Below are 20,719 nucleotides of genomic sequence, written 5' to 3' on the forward strand. Positions count from 1 at the left end.
TTAATAGTCCTGTATTAAGTAGACTGATATGCACCAGTGTGGGCAAAGAAATCCCAAACTACTTCTACTACTTCTATGATGGTAGTAGCGGCCAAGCACACCGGTTTGGGTGTGTCAAGAACAGCAGCGCTTCTGGGGTTTTCATGCTTAACAGTTTCCCAAGTGTATCAACAATGGTCCACCACCACCCAAAGGACATCCAGCCAACTTGACTCAACGGTGGGAAGCATTGGAGTCAACAAGGACCAGCATCCCTGAAACTTTGATCATTAATGCTTTCTGCACCTCTTTGATTTAGAGGGGTTGTGTTTTTTATTTTTTATTTGACCTTTATTTAACTAGGCAAGTCAGTTAAGAACAAATTCTTATTTAGAATTTACAATGGGTTAAATGCGGAAGACACATTTCAGTTGAATGCATTCAGTACAACTGACTAGGTATCCCCCTTTCCCTTTCCTTTCCTTTGCTTTTGATAACATTAGCCATGTTTCCATCAAACCGTTTCATATTCCAGACATTTTGTATTTATTTTTACATAATTTTATGTGCTTATTTATACACTTGTGACATGATGATCAGTGCTTGACTTGCAAATAAAGACAAATACAAATGATCTTTCTCTCATTTTAACCAGGTAGGGTTTACTACCTACTAAGCATGGACTGACATTGACATTTCTTTTTGTGTAGTCCAGACTGGCCTTGATTTCAACGTCCACAGATGTAGATCTTTGGTCTCCACAATCACCCGACCTCAACCAGATTGAGATGGTTTGGGATGATTTGGACAGCAGAGTGAAGGAAAAGTAGCCAACAAGTGCTCAGCATTTAACAAAAGCCACATTACCCTCACATACCCCCTCAAATCAAATCAAATTGTATTGGTCACATACAAATATTTAGCAGATGTGATTGCTGATGTAGCGAAATGCTTGTGTTCCTAACTCCAACGGTGCAGTAGTATCTAACAATCCACAACAATACACACATCTAGAAGTAAAAGAATGAAATTAAGAAATATATAAATATTAGGACAAGCAATGTCGGAGTGGCATTGACTAAAATACAGTAGAATAAAATACAGTATACACAGACATTTTTAAAGCAGAAAGTAAAATTATTAAAGTGACTAGTGTTCCGTTATTAAAGTGACCAGTGATTCCATGTCTATGCATATATGACAGCAGCCTCTAAGGTGCGGGGTTGAGTAACCGGGTGGTAGCCGTCTAGTGATGGCTATTTAACAGTCTGATGGCCTTGAGATAGAAGCTGTTTTTCAGTCTCTCGGTCCCAGCTTTGATGGACCTGTACTGACCTCAACTTCTAGTAGCAGGGTGAACAGGCCGTGGCTCGGGTAGTTGATGTCCTTGATGATTTTTTGGCCTTCCTGTGACATCGGGTGCTGTAGATGGCCTGGAGGGCAGGCAGTGTGCCCCCGGGGATGCGTTGGGCAGACCGCACTACCCCCTGGAGAGCCTTGCGGTTGCAGGAGGTGCAGTTGCCGTACCAGGCGGTAATACAGTCCGACAGGATTCTCTCAGTCGTGCTGAGAGCAAAAAAGTTTGAGGGTCTTAGGTAGAGTCGACTGATTATGATTTTTCAACGCCGATACCGATTATTGGAGGACAAAAAAAGGACAACAAAAGCCGATACAGATTAATCAGACGATTTTTAAAATCTGTGTATATATATATATTGTCATTATTACAAAAATGTATATGTACATGTACATGTATATATACTGTATATATATATATATATATATATATACATTTTTGTAATAATGACAATTGCAACAATACTGAATGAACACTTTTATTTTAACTTACTATAATACATATGGGCTTTTGGATGGGTGTTCTTAAGGTGATTCCACAGGTTGGTGGTATTTTTTGATTTAGCCGTTGCTGACCCCATGCTTACATCTTTATCACAAATAAGACACCTTGCTTTCCCTGGTGCCAATTTCATGTAATAGTCCCACACTGGTGCTCTGCTTTTCTCTGCCATCTGTACAACACACACAGCTCTGAAGTGACAATGACACTGAAGCGTCTGCTTAGGAGACAAATACTCTCAACTGTTTGAATAAAAATAGAGTTTAAGTTACCTGTGATGAATGTTGAAAACAAAAACTGTAATTTCTATATGCAAGAAATCCTATTTTAATAATGGACATGGTAAGAAGACTAAAGAGCGAGTCATAATTCCCATGACACCTAGCAAAATCTGAAAAGCGGTTCCTTCATTCATTTATTCCATAGGATATTTTTAGATTCACTTAAAATAAGGTCTGTGTTTCGTGTAGGCTTACACCACCTTGCCAATTTTATAACTGTGTAGATATATCCATAGGACAAGGTAATTCTGATCAATATTGGCTAAATATAAGCAAAGATCTTTTTTTGTTGTAGAGTGGATTTATGAAAATATTTTGACAAACGTTACCTTATCCTAGTGAGATCTACACGGGTGTCAAAACGCCGAGGCGGTTTAAGCCTGCACGAAACACAGACCTTATTTGAAGTAGATCAAGACATTCTCTATGGAAGACATGAACGGTAAAATAACGAAGGAACCCCTTTCAAGTTCAGCTGCAATTCAGCCGTATTTCTCTCTAAACCATATACCTTTGACTATTATGAGCCTGCTGCTGCCTACCACCCCTCAGTCAGACTGCTCTATCAAATATCAAATCATAGACTTAACTATAACTATAGCATCACCACCCTGGATGGTTCCGACCTAGAATATGTGGACATCTATAAGTACCTAGGTGTCTGGCTAGACTGTAAACTCTCCTTCCAGACTCATATCAAACATCTCCAATCTAAAATCAAATCTAGAGTCGGCTATCTATTCCGCAACAAAGCCTCCTTCACTCACGCCGCCAAACTTACCCTAGTAAAACTCACTATCTTACCGGTCCTCGACTTCGGCGATGTCATCTACAAAATAGCTTCCAATACTCTACTCAGCAAACTGGATGCAGTTTATCACAGTGTCATCTGTTTTGTTACTAAAACACCTTATACCACCCACCACTGCGACCTGTATGCTCTAGTCGGCTGGCCCTCGCTACATATTCGTCGCCAGACCCACTGGCTCCAGGTCATCTACAAGTCCATGCTAGGTAAAGCTCCGCCTTATCTCAGTTCACTGGTCACGATGGCAACACCCACCCGTAGCACACGCTCCAGCAGGTGTATCTCACTGATCATCCCTAAAGCCAACACCTAATTTGGCCGCCTTTCGTTCCAGTTCTCTGCTGCCTGTGACTGGAACGAATTGCAAAAATTGCTGAAGTTGGAGACTTTTATCTCCCTCACCAACTTCAAACATCTGCTATCTGAGCAGCTAACCGATCGCTGCAGCTGTACATAGTCTATTGGTAAATAGCCCACCCAATTTACCTACCTCATCCCCATACTGTTTATATTTATTTACTTTTCTGCTCTTTTGCACACGAGTATCTCTACCTGTACATGACCATCTGATCATTTATCACTCCAGTGTTAATCTGCAAAATTGTAATTATTCGCCTACCTCCTCATACCTTTTGCACATAATGTATATAGACTCTTTTTTTTCAACTGTGTTATTGACTTGTTAATTGTTTACTCCATGTGTAACTCTGTGTTGTCTGTTCACACTGCTATGCTTTATCTTGGCCAGGTCGCAGTTGTAAATGAGAACTTGTTCTCAACTAGCCTACCTGGTTAAATAAAGGTGAAATAAAATAATATAAAAAATAAAAATAATAAACACACAGAAATACGAGCCTTAGGTCAAATCTGGAAACTATCACCTCGAAAACAAAACGTTTATTCCGTTCCGTATTTTATCTAACGGGTGGCATCCATGAGTCTAAATATTCCTGTTACATTGCACAACCTTCAATGTTATGTCATAATTACGTAAAATTCTGGCAAATTAGTTCGCAAAGAGCCAGGCAGCCCAAACTGTTGCATATACCCTGACACAATTTCACCTGGATAATATTGCCTGCTAACCTGGATTTCTTTTAGCAGGTTTAAAAATATATACTTGTGTATTCATTTTAAGAAAGGCATTGATATTTATGGTTAAGTACACACTGGAGCAACGACAGTCGTTGATTGTTTTTAGAAGATAAGTTTAATGCTAGGCAGGCTCCTCGTGAGGCAGGTGGTTAGAGCGTTGGACTAGTTAACTGTAAGGTTGCAAGAATGTATCCCCCGAGCTGACAAGGTAAAAATCTGTCGTTCTGCCTCGTTCCTAGGCTGTCATTGAAAATAAGAATATGTTCTTAACTGACTTGCCTAGTTAAATAAAGAGTAAATAAAGGCATAAAAAATATATATATAATTAAATTGGCAAAATCGGCACCCAAAAATACTGATTATTATGAAAACTTGAAATCAGCCCTAATTAATCGGCCATTCCGATTAATCGGTTGACCTCTAGTCTTGTGTACTCCAAGGATGTAGATAGGGGCCTGTTCCCTCTGCTGTTTCCTGAAGTCCACGATCAGCTCATTCGTTTTGTTGAGGGAGAGGTTATTTTCCTGGTACCACTCCTCCAGGGACCTCACCTCCTGCGCTATAGTCAATGAACAGCATTCTTACATAGGTATTCCTCTTGTCCAGATGGGATAGGGCAGTGTACAGTGCTATGGCGATTGCATCGTCTGTGGATCTATTGGGGCGGTATGCAAATTGAAGTGCGTATAGGGTGTCAGGTATGGCAAATGTGATATGATCCTTAACTAGCCTCTCAAAGCACTTCATGATGATGAGTGAGTGCTACGGGGACAGAGGTGAGTGCTACGGGGCTAGTCATTTAGTTCAATTACCTTTGCTTTCTTGGGTACAGGAACAATGGTGGACATCTTGAAGCAAGTGGGGACAGCAGACTAGTATAGGGATTGAATATGTCCGTAAACATTCCAGCCATGCATGTCTGCGCATGCTCTGAAGACGATGCTAGGGATGCCGGCAGCCTTGCGAGGGTCAACATACTTAAATGTCTTTCTCACGTCAGCTACGGAGAACGAGAGCCCACAGTCCTTCGGAGCGGGCCTCGTCGGTGGCACTGTGCTATTCTCAAAGTAGGCAAGGAAGGCCTACTTAAGCTTTTCCAGGAGCAAGATGTCGGTGTCCGCGACGTGGCTGGTTTTCCCTATGTAATCTGTGATATTCTGTAGACCTTGCCACATATACGTCATGTGTCTGAGCCATTAAATTGCTACTCTACCTCATCTCTGTACTGACATTTGCCTGTTTGATTGCCTTATGGAGGGAATAACTACACTGTTTGTATTCAACCATATTCCCAGTCCCCTTGCCATGGTAATATGCGGTGGTTCGCGCTTTCAGTTGTGAGTGAATGATGTCATCTATCCACGGTTTTTGGTTTGGGTAGGTATAGTCACAGTGGTGAATAATCATCTCCTATACACTTCCTGATGAACTCAGTCACCGTGTCCGTGTATACTTCAATGTTATTCTCAGAGGCTACCCAGAACATATCCCAGTCCGCGTGATCAAAACAATCTTTAAGCATGGATTCTGATTGGTCAGACCAGCGTTGAATAGACCTTAGCACGGGTACTTGCTGTTTGAGTTTCTGCCTATTGGAAGGGAGGAGCAAAATGGAGTCGTGATGTGATTTGCCGAACATAATGTGTGGGATAGCCTTGTAGGCATCCCGGAACGAGGAGTAGCAGTGGTCAAGCATTTTAGCAGCGAGAGTACTACAGTCAATGTGTTGTTAGAACTTCAGTAGCATTTTCCTCAAATTTGCTTTGTTAAAATCCCCAGCTACAATACAGTGGGGAGAACAAGTATTTGATACACTGACGATTTTGCAGGTTTTCCTACTTACAAAGCATGTAGAAGTCTGTAATTTTTATCATAGGTACACTTCAACTGTGAGAGACGGAATCTAAAACAAAAATAAATCCACATTGTATGATTTTTAAGTAATTAATTTGCATTTTATTACATTACATAAGTATTTTATAGATCAGAAAAGCATAACTTAATATTTGGTACAGAAACCTTTGTTTGCAATTACAGAGATCATACATTTCCTGTAGTTCTTGACCAGGTTTGCACACAGTGCAGCAGGGATTTTGGCCCACTCCTCCGTACAGACCTTCTCCAGATCATTCAGGTTTCGGGGCTGTCGCTGGGCAATACGGACTTTCAGCTCCCTCCAAAGATGTTCTATTGGGTTCAGGTCTGGAGACTGGCTAGGCCACTCCAGGAACTTGAGATGCTTCTTACGGAGCCACTCCTTAGTTGCCCTGGCTGTGTGTTTCGGGTCGTTGTCATGCTGGAAGACCCAGCCACGACCCATCTTCAATGCTCTTAGTGAGGGAAGGAGGTTGTCGGCCAAAATCTCGCGATACATGGCCCCGTCCATTCTCTCAATACGGTGCAGTCGTCCTGTCCCCTTTGCAGAAAAGCATCCCCAAAGAATGATGCTTCCTCCATGCTTCACGGTTGGGATGGTGTTCTTGGGGTTGTACTCATCCTTCTTCTTCCTCCAAACATGGCGAGTGGAGTTCAGACCAAAAAGCTTTATTTTTGTCTCATGAGACCACATGACCTTCTCCCATTCCTCCTCTGGATCATCCAGATGGTCATTGGAAAAACTTCAGACGGGCCTGGACATGCGCTGGCTTGAGCAGGGGGACCTTGCGTGTGCTGCAGGATTTGAATCCATGACGGCGTAGTGTGTTACTATTGGTTTTCTTTGAGACCGTGGTCCCAGCTCTCTTCAGGTCATTGACCAGGTCCTGCCGTGTAGTTCTGGGCTAATCCCTCACCTTCCTCATGATCATTGATGCCCCACGAGGTGAGATCTTGCATGGAGCCCCAGACCGAGGGTGATTGACCGTCATCTTGAACTTCTTCCATTTTCTAATAATTGCGTCAACAGTTGTTGCCTTCTCACCAAGCTGCTTGCCTATTGTCCTGTAGCCCATCCCAGCCTTGTGCAGGTCTACAATTTTATCCCTGATGTCCTTACACAGCTCTCTGGTCTTAGCCATTGTGGAGAGGTTGGAGTCTGTTTGATTGAGTGTGTGGACAGGTGTCTTTTATACAGGTAACGAGTTCAAACAGGTGCAGTTAATACAGGTAATGAGTGGAGAACAGGAGGGCTTCTTAAAGAAAAACTAACAGGTATGTGAGACCCGGAATTCTTACTGGTTGGTAGGTGATCAAATTCTTATGTCATGCAATAAAATGCAAATTAATTACTTTAAAAAATCATACAAAGTGATTTTCTGGATTTTTGTTTTAGATTCAGTCTCTCACAGTTAAAGTGTATCTATGATAAAAAATTACAGACTTCTACAAGCTTTGTAAGTAGGAAAACCTGCTAAATCGGCAGTGTATCAAATACTTGTTCTCCCCACTGTAAATGCAGCCTCAGGATATGTGGTTTCTAGTTTTCACAAAGACCAGTGTAGTTCCTCGAAGGTCATCGAGGTATCGACTTGAGGGGGAATATACATGCCTGTGACTATAACCGAAGAGAATTCTCTTGGTAGGTAATATTGTTGGCATTTGATTGTGAGGTATTCTGGGTCGGGTGAACAAAAGGACTTGAGTTTCTGTACGTTATCACAGTCACACCATGAGTAGTTAATCATGAAACGTTCACCACCGCCTTTCTTTTTCCCGGAGAGTTTTTTATTCCTGTCTGTGCGATGTACTGAAAACCCAGCTGGCTGTATGGATGAGGACAGTATATCCGGAGAGAGCCATTATTCCGTGAAACAGAGTATGTTACAGTCCCTGATGTCTCTCTGGAAGGAGATCCTCACCCTGTGCTCGTCTGCTTTATTGTCCAGAGACTGAACATTAGGAAGTAATATACTCGGAAGTATTGGATGGTGTGCACGCCTCCTGAGTCGGACTAGAGGTCCACTCTGAATACCTCTTCTCCGCCAGCAGCGTCTTGGAGCAGCCTCTGGGATAATTTCAATTGCCCTGGGGGTACGAACAAAGGATCCAATTCGGGAAAGTTGCATTAATGCTGGTGAGTTAACGTCACTCTGATATCCAAAAGTTATTTCCGGCTGTACACAAAAAAAGTTCTGGGCTAATAATGTAAGAAATAACACAAAAAAAACGAAATAGTTTCTTAGGAGCTAGAAGCAGAGCCGCCATGTCTGTCACCAAATTGCCTTGATTTGAGTCCTCATTTTAAAACTTCTTAAGGATTGGTGTTCTGCTAGCGGGACAACTTCTGGTGAAACTGGAGGGCGCGCAATTCAAACAAATAATCATAAATATTATGGATTTTAAACATTTAGGTACATATAAGTGTCTTCTATCGGCTGAAAGCTTAAATTCTTGTTAATCTAAATGCTCTCTCCAATTTGCAGTAGCTATTACAGCGAAAACATGCCATGCGATTGTTTGAGGACAGCGCCCCACATCAAAATATTTGTCCACCGGCACAGGTTTCATACATTCACATATAACGATTAAATATTCACTTACTTAAAAAAAATATTCCTCTGATTTGTCATCCAAAGGGTCCCAGCTACAACATGTAATGTCGTTTTGTTAGATAAAATCCTTCTTTATATCCCAAAAGGTCAGTTTAGTTGGTGCCATCGATTTGAGTAATCCACTCGTTCAACTTGCAGAGAAAGGAATCTGAAAATCTACACCGAGACTTTGTTTCAACAAGTCAAAATACGTTTCTATTTACTCCTCATAATACTCCTCCTCATAACTCATAATGTTTATTTCGGAAAGAAGTATGTTCAATAAGAAACCGATTTTAGCAGGTGCATAATGTCTTCATGGGCGCAAACACAAATTTCCAAGACTGTGTCCTTCTACTAAAACTGATATTTCTTATTTGTTTTTTAAGTTACAAGCCTGAAACCTTGAACATGGACTGCTGACACCTTGTAGAAGCCATAGGAATTGCATCCAGGGAGCTACTTTTCAATATGACCTTTCTCTTGCATTTCTAAGAGGATGGTCTCTTAAAAAAAAAATCTGGTTGGTTTTTCTTTGGATTTTCTCCTAGCATATCTGTTATATATAATGTGTTATATTCTCCTACATTATTTTAACTTTCTACAAACTTCAACGTGTTTTCTTTCCAATGGTACCAATTACAGACATGATCCCTGCCTACAGACATGATCCCTGCCTACAGACAGAAACTAAAACAAGAGGCTCCCACGCTGAGGTCTGTCCAACGCTGGTCCGACCAAGCTGACTCCACACTCCAAGACTGCTTCCATCACGTGGACTGGGACATGTTTCGTATTGCGTCAGACAACAACATTGACGAATACGCTGATTCGGTGTGCGAGTTCATTAGAACGTGCGTTGAAGATGTCGTTCCGATAGCAACGATTAAAACATTCCCTAACCAGAAACCGTGGATTGATGGCAGCATTCGCGTGAAACTGAAAGCGCGAACCACTGCTTTTAACCACTGCCGAGGTGAGTAAGACATTTAAACGTGTTAACCCTCGCAAGGCTGCAGGCCCAGACGGCATCCCCAGCCGCGCCCTCAGAGCATGCGCAGACCAGCTGGCCGGTGTGTTTACGGACATATTCAATCAATCCCTATACCAGTCTGCTGTTCCCACATGCTTCAAGAGGGCCACCATTGTTCCTGTTCCCAAGAAAGCTAAGGTAACTGAGCTAAACGACTACCGCCCCGTAGCACTCACTTCCGTCATCATGAAGTGCTTTGAGAGACTAGTCAAGGACCATATCACCTCCACCCTACCTGACACCCTAGACCCACTCCAATTTGCTTACCGCCCAAATAGGTCCACAGACGATGCAATCTCAACCACACTGCACACTGCCCTAACCCATCTGGACAAGAGGAATACCTATGTGAGAATGCTGTTCATTGACTACAGCTCGGCATTCAACACCATAGTACCCTCCAAGCTCGTCATCAAGCTCGAGACCCTGGGTCTCAACCCCGCCCTGTGCAACTGGGTACTGGACTTCCTGACGGGCCGCCCCCAGGTGGTGAGGGTAGGCAACAACATCTCCTCCCCGCTGATCCTCAACACTGGGGCCCCACAAGGGTGCGTTCTGAGCCCTCTCCTGTACTCCCTGTTCACCCACGACTGCGTGGCCACGCACGCCTCCAACTCGATCATCAAGTTTGCGGACGACACTACAGTGGTAGGCTTGATTACCAACAACGACGAGACGGCCTACAGGGAGGAGGTGAGGGCCCTCGGAGTGTGGTGTCAGGAAAATAACCTCACACTCAATGTCAACAAAACTAAGGAGATGATTGTGGACTTCAGGAAACAGCAGAGGGAACACCCCCCTATCCACATCGATGGAACAGTAGTGGAGAGGGTAGCAAGTTTTAAGTTCCTCGGCATACACATCACAGACAAACTGAATTGGTCCACTCACACAGACAGCATTGTGAAGAAGGCGCAGCAGCGCCTCTTCAACCTCAGGAGGCTGAAGAAATTTGGCTTGTCACCAAAAGCACTCACAAACTTCTACAGATGCACAATCGAGAGCATCCTGGCGGGCTGTATCACCGCCTGGTACGGCAACTGCTCCGCCCTCAATCGTAAGGCTCTCCAGAGGGTAGTGAGGTCTGCACAACGCATCACCGGGGGCAAACTACCTGCCCTCCAGGACACCTACACCACCCGATGTCACAGGAAGGCCATAAAGATCATCAAGGACATCAACCACCCGAGCCACTGCCTGTTCACCCCGCTATCATCCAGAAGGCGAGGTCAGTACAGGTGCATCAAAGCTGGGACCGAGAGACTGAAAAACAGCTTCTATCTCAAGGCCATCAGACTGTTAAACAGCCACCACTAACATTGAGTGGCTGCTGCCAACACACTGACACTGACTCAACTCCAGCCACTTTAATAATGGGAATTGATGGGAAATGATGTAAATATATCACTAGCCACTTTAAACAATGCTACCTTATATAATGTTACTTACCCTACATTATTCATCTCATATGCATACGTATATACTGTACTCTATATCATTGACTGTATCCTTATGTAATACATGTATCACTAGCCACTTTAACTATGCCACTTTGTTTACATACTCATCTCATATGTATATACTGTACTCGATACCATCTACTGTATCTTGCCTATGCTGCTCTGTACCATCACTCATTCATATATCCTTATGTACATATTCTTTATCCCCTCACACTGTGTACAAGACAGTAGTTTTGGAATTGTTAGTTAGATTACTTGTTGGTTATTACTGCATTGTCGGAACTAGAAGCACAAGCATTTCGCTACACTCGCATTAACATCTGCTAACCATGTGTATGTGACAAATACAATTTGATTTGATTTGATTTGATTTGATATGCATATCCTGGCTTCAGGGCCTGAGCTACAGGCAGTTTACTTTGGGCACGTCATTCAGACAGGAAGTGGATAAATAAGGGGCCTATCCCTAAGAAGCCTTTCACTGACAGCAAGATATTTAAGGAGTGGATGGTGACTGAAATAATTGGCTGACAAAATCTATGGATAGTAGACTATCATTTTGTCTCTTGTTTCTTTAATAGGAAGAAATTGGCTCCAACAGAAAGCCCCCTTGTTAATAGCCTAAAGTCAAATGTAAGTCTCGAATTAGCCTACTTTCAGCACTGTCCATCTCCGCGGTTGCCACTTCATAATAATGTAAGTTTTACAAATTATATATGGCTTATTGTGAGGTCAATAACTCTGATAAATAGCTTCATTACGGGCAACAAAACATATTGTTTTTACTAAAGTCAATCAGCAAGAGCAGGGCAAGCCAGGGCTCATGATTGTGTGTAATGCAGTCTGTAATGCAGTGTAGCCTAGTTTTATACACACCATCCCAGCAGCGAAAAAACTCGGGAAGGAAGTACATTTCTTTAGATATAGAACTTTCCCCTGTGCTTCTCAGTGCATGCTGTTTGTGAAATCGCACTAGGCGCACTTGATATTGGCTTCCAGCAAAGAATCAGGGATGAGGGGCAGCATCAGGCGCACATCGAGATATAATATGCAACTAATTCTCAAACACTGAGCAATATGACATGTAATCAATTACAAATTATATGATCCTCCCCTGGACTAAATTTAAAAAATACTAAACCCTCCCCCTGTCAGAAATGTAAAAACTATTACCCTTAACAAGTGTGCATATTTAGACTGCTACCTTAAACTACAACCAATGAGTGATCAAATGTCATTGGTGTGTTGCCACATAAAGGCTAGGAGCCTAGTAGATTGAAATTGAGGTTTAGCCACTCTGGTCTGTAATGTTGAATATAATCTGAAACAGCCTTCTTCATTTATGGTGTGGTAATATACTGTATAATCCTGTTGTAATGTGTTGCCTGCAGTCTGTCAGTTATATCTGATGTCAGGCAGTATTTGCCCCTTGGGAATAACTTGAATTTACATGCATTGAATTAAATGGAATTAAAATTGGTAATGGTAGTGAGCCCTTTGTCACAGAGCCATGCAGAGCTGTAGACACCCACACGTTACCTCCTACTTGCAGGGGCGAGGTGCGAGCGTAGGGCCACACAATCCCATCAACACCCTTCTGCTTCACTCCTTCTCCGTTCCAGTGTCCTGCGCTTGACATTTTACACACCGCGGATAAAAATAAACAGATCTACTGGAATGTCGGAAAATAAACTGTCTGCGTTTTGTCCTCCTGCGGCAATAGGAGAAATGTTACCACTCGAATGCTGTCATGCCAGAACTGCTTAATGTTTTGTTACACTGTGGTTTAATGAATTAACATCCAACTGTGACCATATAAGAGAAGTGATGCCCTGTGTGACTAAGAAGAGATAGATTTCTTTAGACAGAAGAGTCAGCTTTTATATGTAATATAAAATCAAAATTCTAAAACCACCTAAAAGGAAGCGATTCTCAAACCTTCCATAACAAAACCATCACCATAGAGACGAACCTGGAGAAAAGTTCCCTAAGCAAGCTGGTCCTGGGGCTCTGTTCACAAACACAAACAGACCACACAGAATTGTTTATATTTTATTTAACCTTTATTTAACTAGACAAGCCAGTTAAGAACAAATTCTTATTTACAATGACAGTCTAGGAACAGTGGGTTAACTTCCTTGTTCAGGGGCAGAACGACAGATTTTTACCTTGTCAGCTCAGGGATTCAATATAGCAACCTTTCGGTTACTGACCCAACACTCTAACCACTAGCCTACGCTGCCACCTCACCCAGGACATCAACACAATTAGACCCAACCAAATCATGACAAAACAAAAAGATAATTACTTGACACATTGGAAAGAATTAACAAAAAACAGAGCAAACTAGAATGCTATTTGGCCCTAAACACAGTGGCAGAATACCTAACTACCGTGACTGGTCCGAACTTAAGGAAAGCTTTGACTATTTACAGACTCGGTGAGCATAGCCTTGCTATTGAGAAAGGCCACCGTAGGCAGATCTGGCTTTCAAGAGAAGACAGGCCACAACCCATATTTATGTTTATTTATTTTCCCTTTTGTACTTTAGCTATTTGCACATGACATTTGAAATGTCTTTATTCTGTTGTAACTTTTGTGAGTGTAATGTTTACTGTTATATTTTGTATTATTGTTGATTTCACTTTTGTTTATTATCTATTTCACTTGCTTTGGCAATGGAAACATATGTTTCCCCATGCCAACAAGCCACTTAAATTGAATTGAAATTGAATTGAGAGCTAGTGTGAGTGAGTGAGTGAGTGAGTGAGTGAGTGAGTGAGTGAGTGACTGTGCGTGCCTGCGTTGAAAGCAGTGACTGTTCCAGATATGTTTCGACATTTTGTGCTCAATCACAAGAGAGAGCCTGTATTGTTGACACTTTCAATGTAGCCTGCATACCAACACTATGTTGTCTTAAGAGTGATCGGTCATTAGGCTACATTGCTTGTGACGTCTTAAACAACTGTACTGTGACGCATGCAACGAAAGCGTTCAACCACAATTCCAATCGTTGACATTCGATGCATCATAACAGTCCAATCTAAAAACTTCTTGGCTGGAGATTTTCGTGGGTCTTTATACTTTTTTTTTACTTACCTCTATAGTGTTTCTTTCTCTTACAGATTGAACTATTCTTTGATGGGTCCTTTGTTTTGGGATCATTTGAAATGTGGTTCTTGTAAGACTCTTTCTCCTGAGCAGATCCAGCTCATCCCCTCAGTTACATGAAAATCTTGCGTCACGTCGCAGGCGGCAAGAATGAGATGGCACAATGGGTTCATTACAATGATTTCCTGTCTTCCATCATTACTGGAGTGAACGTATTATTGTCTCTGTATATTCAAATGATTTACCCTCACAAGAAGAAACTGCACTCATATGGGCATTAATGTCTTATTTGAGTTTTCAAAACAAATTGCTTTGAAATGGGGTTGAATCCCCAAAGCATGTGTAATTCAAATATTAATAACAAGAAATCCACATTAGCCTTTGTAGTTATTTCTGTCTTCATCAAGTTAACTCTTGGATGTGAGGGGAATGTGGCATTTGACTATCTATTAATTCAATTACTTTCTCATTTTTACTGTCAATTGACTTCAAGTCATTCAGCTTGTGATTCAAATCCTTTAACACTCAATTTGCAGTTGCAGCAAAGTACACAACCTAAAATGATATTATGTACATGTATTTAGGAAAGGCATTGCATTTCCAATGTTTCAATCAAGACTGGCTGATGATAGTTTTCCACACTGCCCTTTACAGTAGCAAGTCCAGGCTGGAGGAAGTTGACACTTGATTTAGGCATTGGCAGTGCTGTTGTGTGCCCTGGATGACTTCTCCGCCAGGTTTGGCATCAATACGGAATGCGTCACAACACGAGACTGTCCATTTCTAAATCATATGTTAACTTCCTCCTTCTGAGGTAAATGCTGTGCAAATCAAACACACTTCTGAAAAGGCAGTGTAGAAAATGTCATTTCTGCAATGATTGAATGGCAGTTTATGCCTCAAGGCTTTTGACTAGCTAATATGTTGTAGCATTGTCCTCCAAAATGGTGGATGCTCCATGATGTAAGTAACCTTCAAAATCAAAATCAAGTGTTTTGAGATAATGGGGTATTGTGTAGAAACATATCCATGTTTATTTTCCTCTGAACGCAACACAACTTAAAAATGGCAAAACCAAAGTCCCATTCACTGGGCAAAAGATAATGAATATTTCCGAACGTAAATGCTCCCAAGACACCATCTGAGCTCATCCAATAGCACCGCTTATTTATGCTTCAAAAGCGATTGCTCCCACTTGAGGTTAACGCTTGCGTCCTAACTCTGTGTGGAACAGACGTTTGGCACGACTTGAATTTTCCAACTTGGATCATGATGTCGATGGAGCACAAAGGGGTCCAGTAAATAGAGCAGCGTGCTGCTTGGGGCCAAATGAAATGAAGCTCAGACACAGTTTCTGTGTCCCAGACGGGGTGAGATAAGGTTTCTCTTTCAAGGGAACCGTGGAGGAGGGAGCATTGTCACTGCAAATAAATCACGACGACTACTCGATTGGAGAGGAAAACCAAATGGTGTGAAACTATCTACGACAGCTTGCTTTACAAAGCTCGGCTACAGTGGCAGGAAAAAGTATGTGAACCCTTCGGAAATACCTGGAATTCTGCATAAATTGGTCATAATATTTGATCTGATCTTCAGCTAGGTCACAACAATAGACAAACACAGTCTGCCTAAACTAATAACACACAAACAATGATATGTTTTCATGTCTTTGTAGAACACACCGTGTAAACATTCACAGCGCAGGGTGGAAAAGGTATGTGAACCCTTGGATGTAATAAATGGTTGACCCTCCTTTGGCAGCAATAACCTCAACCAAATGTTTTCTGTAGTTGTGGATCATACCTGCACAACAGTCAGGAGGAATTTTGGACCATTCCTCTTTACAAAACTGTTTCAGTTCAGCAATATTCTTGGGATGCCTGGTGTGAAATGCTCTTGAGGTCATGCCACAATATCTCAATCCGGTTGAGGTCAGGACTCTGACTGGGCCACTCCAGACTGGGCCACTTCAAGCCATTCTGTTGTTGATTTACTTCTGTCTTCTGGGTTGTTGTCCTGTTGCATCACCTAACTTATGTTGAGCTTCAATTGGTGGGCAGATAGCCTAACATTCTCCTGCAAAATGTCTTTATATTTTTCCGTCGATGATAGCAAGCTGTCCAGGCCCTGAGGCAGCAAAGCAGCCCCAAACCATGATGCTCTCTCCACCCTAGTTTACAGTTAGGATGAGGTTTTGATGTTGGTGTTGTGTGTTCCTTCCAAACAACTCAACTGTAGTTTCATCTGTCCACAGAATATTTTGCCAGTAGCACTGCGGAACATCCAGGTGCTCTTTTGCGAATTTCAGATGTGCAGCAATGCTTTTTTTGGACAGCAGTGACTTCTTCTGTGGTGTCCTCCCATGAACACCATTCTTGTTTAGTGTTTTACGTATCGTAGACTCGTCAACAGAGATGTTAGCATGTTCCAGAGATTTCCGTAAGTCTTTAGCTGACACTCTAGGATTTTTCTCAACCTCATTGAGCATTCTGCACTGTGCTCTTGCAGTCATTCTTTGCAAGACAACCACTCCTGGGGAGAGTAGCAACAGTGCTGAACCTCCTCCATTTATAGACAATTTGTCTTACCGTGGACTGATGAACATCAAGGATTTTATAGATACTTTTGTAACCCTGTCCAGCTTTATGCAAGACAACCATTCTTAATCGTAGGTCTTCTGAGATCTCTTTGTTCAAGGCATGGTTCACATCAGACAATGCTTCTTTTGAGTAGCAAACTTAAATGTTGTGTTTTTTATAGGTCAAGGCAGCTCTAAACAACATCTCCAATCTCGTCTCGTTGATAGGACTCGTCTCGTTGATTGGTTAGCTGACTCCTGACTCCAATTAGCTTTTGGAGAAGTCATTAGCCTAGGGGTTCACATACTTTTTCCAACCTACACTGTGAATGTTTAAATGATATGTTCCATGTAGACACGAAAAATACAATAATTTGTGTGTTATTAGTTTAAGCACACTATGTTTATTTATTGTTGTGACTTAGATGAAGATCAGATCAAATTTGATGACCAGTTTATGCAGAAATCCAGGTCATTCCAGAGGGTTCACATACTTTTTCTTGCCACTGTATATGCTTCATATTGTTTAATAACACTTAGCATAGCAGAATATAGGGTATGTAACATCCTTATTCATTTACATTCATGCCTTCCTATTAAAGTGCATGAGGGCTAAAATAGCAAATTACGCTGATTAGTTGATTATGGTTTCAGATATGTCAATCATTTTGTCCGAGAGAATGAGTTCCTGTTTTACAGTAGCTTTAATGAACCTCAACCCTTTTAAGGCTGCCACCCTTCCTCTCAATATATCTTCTCTTCCACCAGACACTAGTAGAAGATGGTTGATATCTGTGTGCTCATGACAAAGACAGATATCAATTGGGTGTGCTATCTTCTTCAAATAATCACTGCCTTGCTCTCACCTCAGTTTTGATAGGGAGTGTGTTGGCTTCACACTTGAAAAGGGAGGAACATAAGCTATATTGAAATGGCTCTTGAAATGCCTCTGGTTTATTATCAATCAAAATGTATTTGGCAGCAAGTGGTCATAACTTTGAAACTAATGTTCACGTGCTGTACAGTGTCACAAGAGAGTAAAATGATGTGATCCATGTAGTCTGTCACACACTGTGAACCAATGTGTAAAAGGACTGAACACACACACACAGACATTCAATAAAGTTTGCAAGTGATAGGAAATGAGACAACGGACCCCTATAGTTCCCATTTTTGAGTTACAACGCTTCCAAACATATCGACAGATTGAAACCTTGTTACTTTGACAAACACATTGGGGAGAACTGAAACACGAAGAACATACCCTTTTTTTCACCTCTCCTCTACGGAACCACCTCTAATCCCCCCATCCCCTGGATTCGTAATACAGACTTCAAGAGAATTATTGGAGATATCCAATCTCCATATACCACCTCCACGGTCAAAGGGCCTGGAAACAGTTGAAAATCACCCTGGAGGGAACCACTTATCCACCACATTCCTCCATTGGTGTGTGGGGGGGATTTCAACGTTGCCTAAAAGGTACCCACCATCCAAACACTCCAAACCCTTTATCTCCCATGTGTCGGTGGCGACAAGGAGCTGCCAGATAGCCGGCCTACTCCAGAAGCCCAGAGTGACAAGCTCCATCAGCAGAGTCCTTGTATGGCCATGGATCGGGCTGAGGAGGACGATAAGCAGCAGCCAGCCCAGCTATGCAGCCCATGTTTAGAGAGACTCCTTGGGACCGGGCATCCGCAGAACAATGTCTGTTTCTGTTCAATTCAGAGTGGTTATTGCACGCTGTTCTTCCCGCTAGGCAGTGCGTCTTTTTCACAGCTCCATTGGGACTAACAGAGGTGAGTAAGAGAGGTTCTTGTTTGGCTGGTCAGCATGTTCATCTTTGACGAATTTGAAATGTGTTTGTCACCAATGGAGTTTTTCTTAAACATGGTGAGATGTTTGGCTTTGGTTTTTTGACTGTGTGTGAGGTGCATGGGTGGTTGGAGTTCCATGAAAGTCCTTCACCTTGGAAAGAATGATGGTGCAGTAGACTAGCAGATGGGGAATCATCATGTGTCCTCAACTCTACGTTTTTGCATGATTTTCTTAATTCCGTTTATAACATGGATCATGGGAGATTCAAATATTACATTAGCAAACCATACCATAATAGAGGTTGTTATTGATTTTCAGCCTTTGAATCCAATTGATGACATAAGCACCTGAACAAAAGTCCTCTACATTCAGTGAGAAATTGGACTTTCAGGCAAAGGGGGTCAGATAAATCTTGATTCAGAGCTAATTAACTGATGCAGCTCATGCACTGGATAGGAGTGGTAAAGTTAGAAAAGGAATAATTACACAAACATAAATAAAAAATAAATGCAAGACATTTAAAGAGACAGTTCTCCCAAATTACAAATGTATATATTTGCTCCATTACCCAGAAAGCAGATTATGGACACTTTGGTTTGGTTGAACTTTTGACTGCCACCAACAGTTAATATTAGCATTTTCGAACCAAAATGTTAGTTAATGTCCCCCATTTAACATAATTAAAATGGCATGCAGTTAACAGACATACCCTGATGCTACACTATTGTCCTCCCAGTTTTTAATTATCTATCGTAATGTACTGCATGAGAATGGCTGAATATGTCACTGTGCCGCCTATACTCTGGATATGAAAAAGACTAGGAGAACATGAACATACAGTCGCTGAAAGTGTACACACACCTTGCACAGTCTTCACATTTTTGCTGGCTTAAATTTAAATCTAAGGTTTCAATTAGATGTTGTTCCTATCGATCTGCACAACCTACTCACAAGGTTCAAAATGAAAAACAAATGTTTGAAAATTTTCTAGATTTTTGTATTTATGATTAAGATGCGTTGACTGCGTATGTCTTCACATCCCTTTTTGGTGAAAGAACCTTTGGCAGCCATTACAGCTGTGAATCATTTTGAACAAGGTTCGACCAACCTTGGACAACTCTTAGGGCAACATACTGGGCATTCGGAAAGTATTCAGACGCCTTTACTTTTTACGCATTTTGTTACATTAGTCCTGTCTAAAATGGATTAAATACAAAAAAATCTTCAGCAATCTACACACAATACCCCATAATGACAAAGCGAAAAACTGTTTCTTAGATGATTTACTTAAGTATTCAGACCCTTTGCCCTGAGACTTTGAAATTGAGTTCGGGTGCATCCTGTTTCCATTGACCATCCTTGAGATGTTTCTACAACTTCATTGGTGTCCACCCATGGTAAATTCAATTGATTGTACATGATTTGGAAAGGCACACACCTGTCTATATAAGGTCCCACAGTTGTCAGAGCAAAAACCAAGCCATAAGGTCAAAGAAATTGTGTGTAGATGAGGGGAAAATAATGATTTAATACATTTCAAAATGTGGAAAAAGTCAACGGGTCTGAATACCTTCCGAATGCACTGTACATCAATTGATTTTGTTCAAATTGCTCAAGCTCAATAAATTGGGTGGGAATCATTGATAGACAACAGTACTCAAATCTTATCTCTGATTTTCAAGCAGATTTAAATCAGGACCGAGACTGGACCATTCAGGAACACCTCTTGGAAAGACATTCTGGTGTGTTTTTTGGCATTAAAAGTGTAGCTGAAATTGTGCCGCTGAAAATAAAACTCTGTCCCAGGGTTAGGTTTTCAGAAGACCATGGCGGGTTTTCCTCTAAACTCCCCAGTCCCTGCTCGTGCCAAGCATACGCATAACATAATGCTGCCACCACAATACTTGAAAATACAGAGGATCAACAATATTGCATTGTAATTTTGTTTTAAAAAAAGGATAAATAAAAGTGTTGCAGCCCATGGCCTGTGATTATGAATTTTGAGCAGATTTATCATCATTTGGCTAATTGTCTGCAGAAACATTTTACAGACACCAGCCCCAAAGTAGTTTAGTGGCTCATCCCATCAACCAATAAGTGCACACACAAAAATGGGATGGTGTGGAGAAATGCTATGGGACTGATTTCTGATCCCAATCCATACTTGGAATTACAAATGTGTACACTGTACCCTCTGAACATAACTTTCATTCAGTTATGCAGCAA

At 41.6% G+C, this 20,719-nt stretch overlaps 1 protein-coding gene across 1 annotated transcript in view; it reads left to right on the top strand.

Moving 5' to 3' along the window:
- The first annotated feature begins 18,339 nt into the window (after positions 1-18,339).
- The window catches only part of LOC139364532 (sodium/calcium exchanger 1-like), a 52,775-nt gene continuing 50,395 nt past the window's right edge, over positions 18,340-20,719 (top strand). Inside the window, exon 1 of the mRNA XM_071101327.1 lies at positions 18,340-18,474. The gene's annotated coding sequence lies outside the window, so the exon portion shown is untranslated. The remainder of the gene's footprint in view (positions 18,475-20,719) is intronic.

Source organism: Oncorhynchus clarkii, chromosome 13 (genome assembly GCF_045791955.1).
Source record: "Oncorhynchus clarkii lewisi isolate Uvic-CL-2024 chromosome 13, UVic_Ocla_1.0, whole genome shotgun sequence".
Taxonomy (NCBI): domain Eukaryota; kingdom Metazoa; phylum Chordata; class Actinopteri; order Salmoniformes; family Salmonidae; genus Oncorhynchus; species Oncorhynchus clarkii.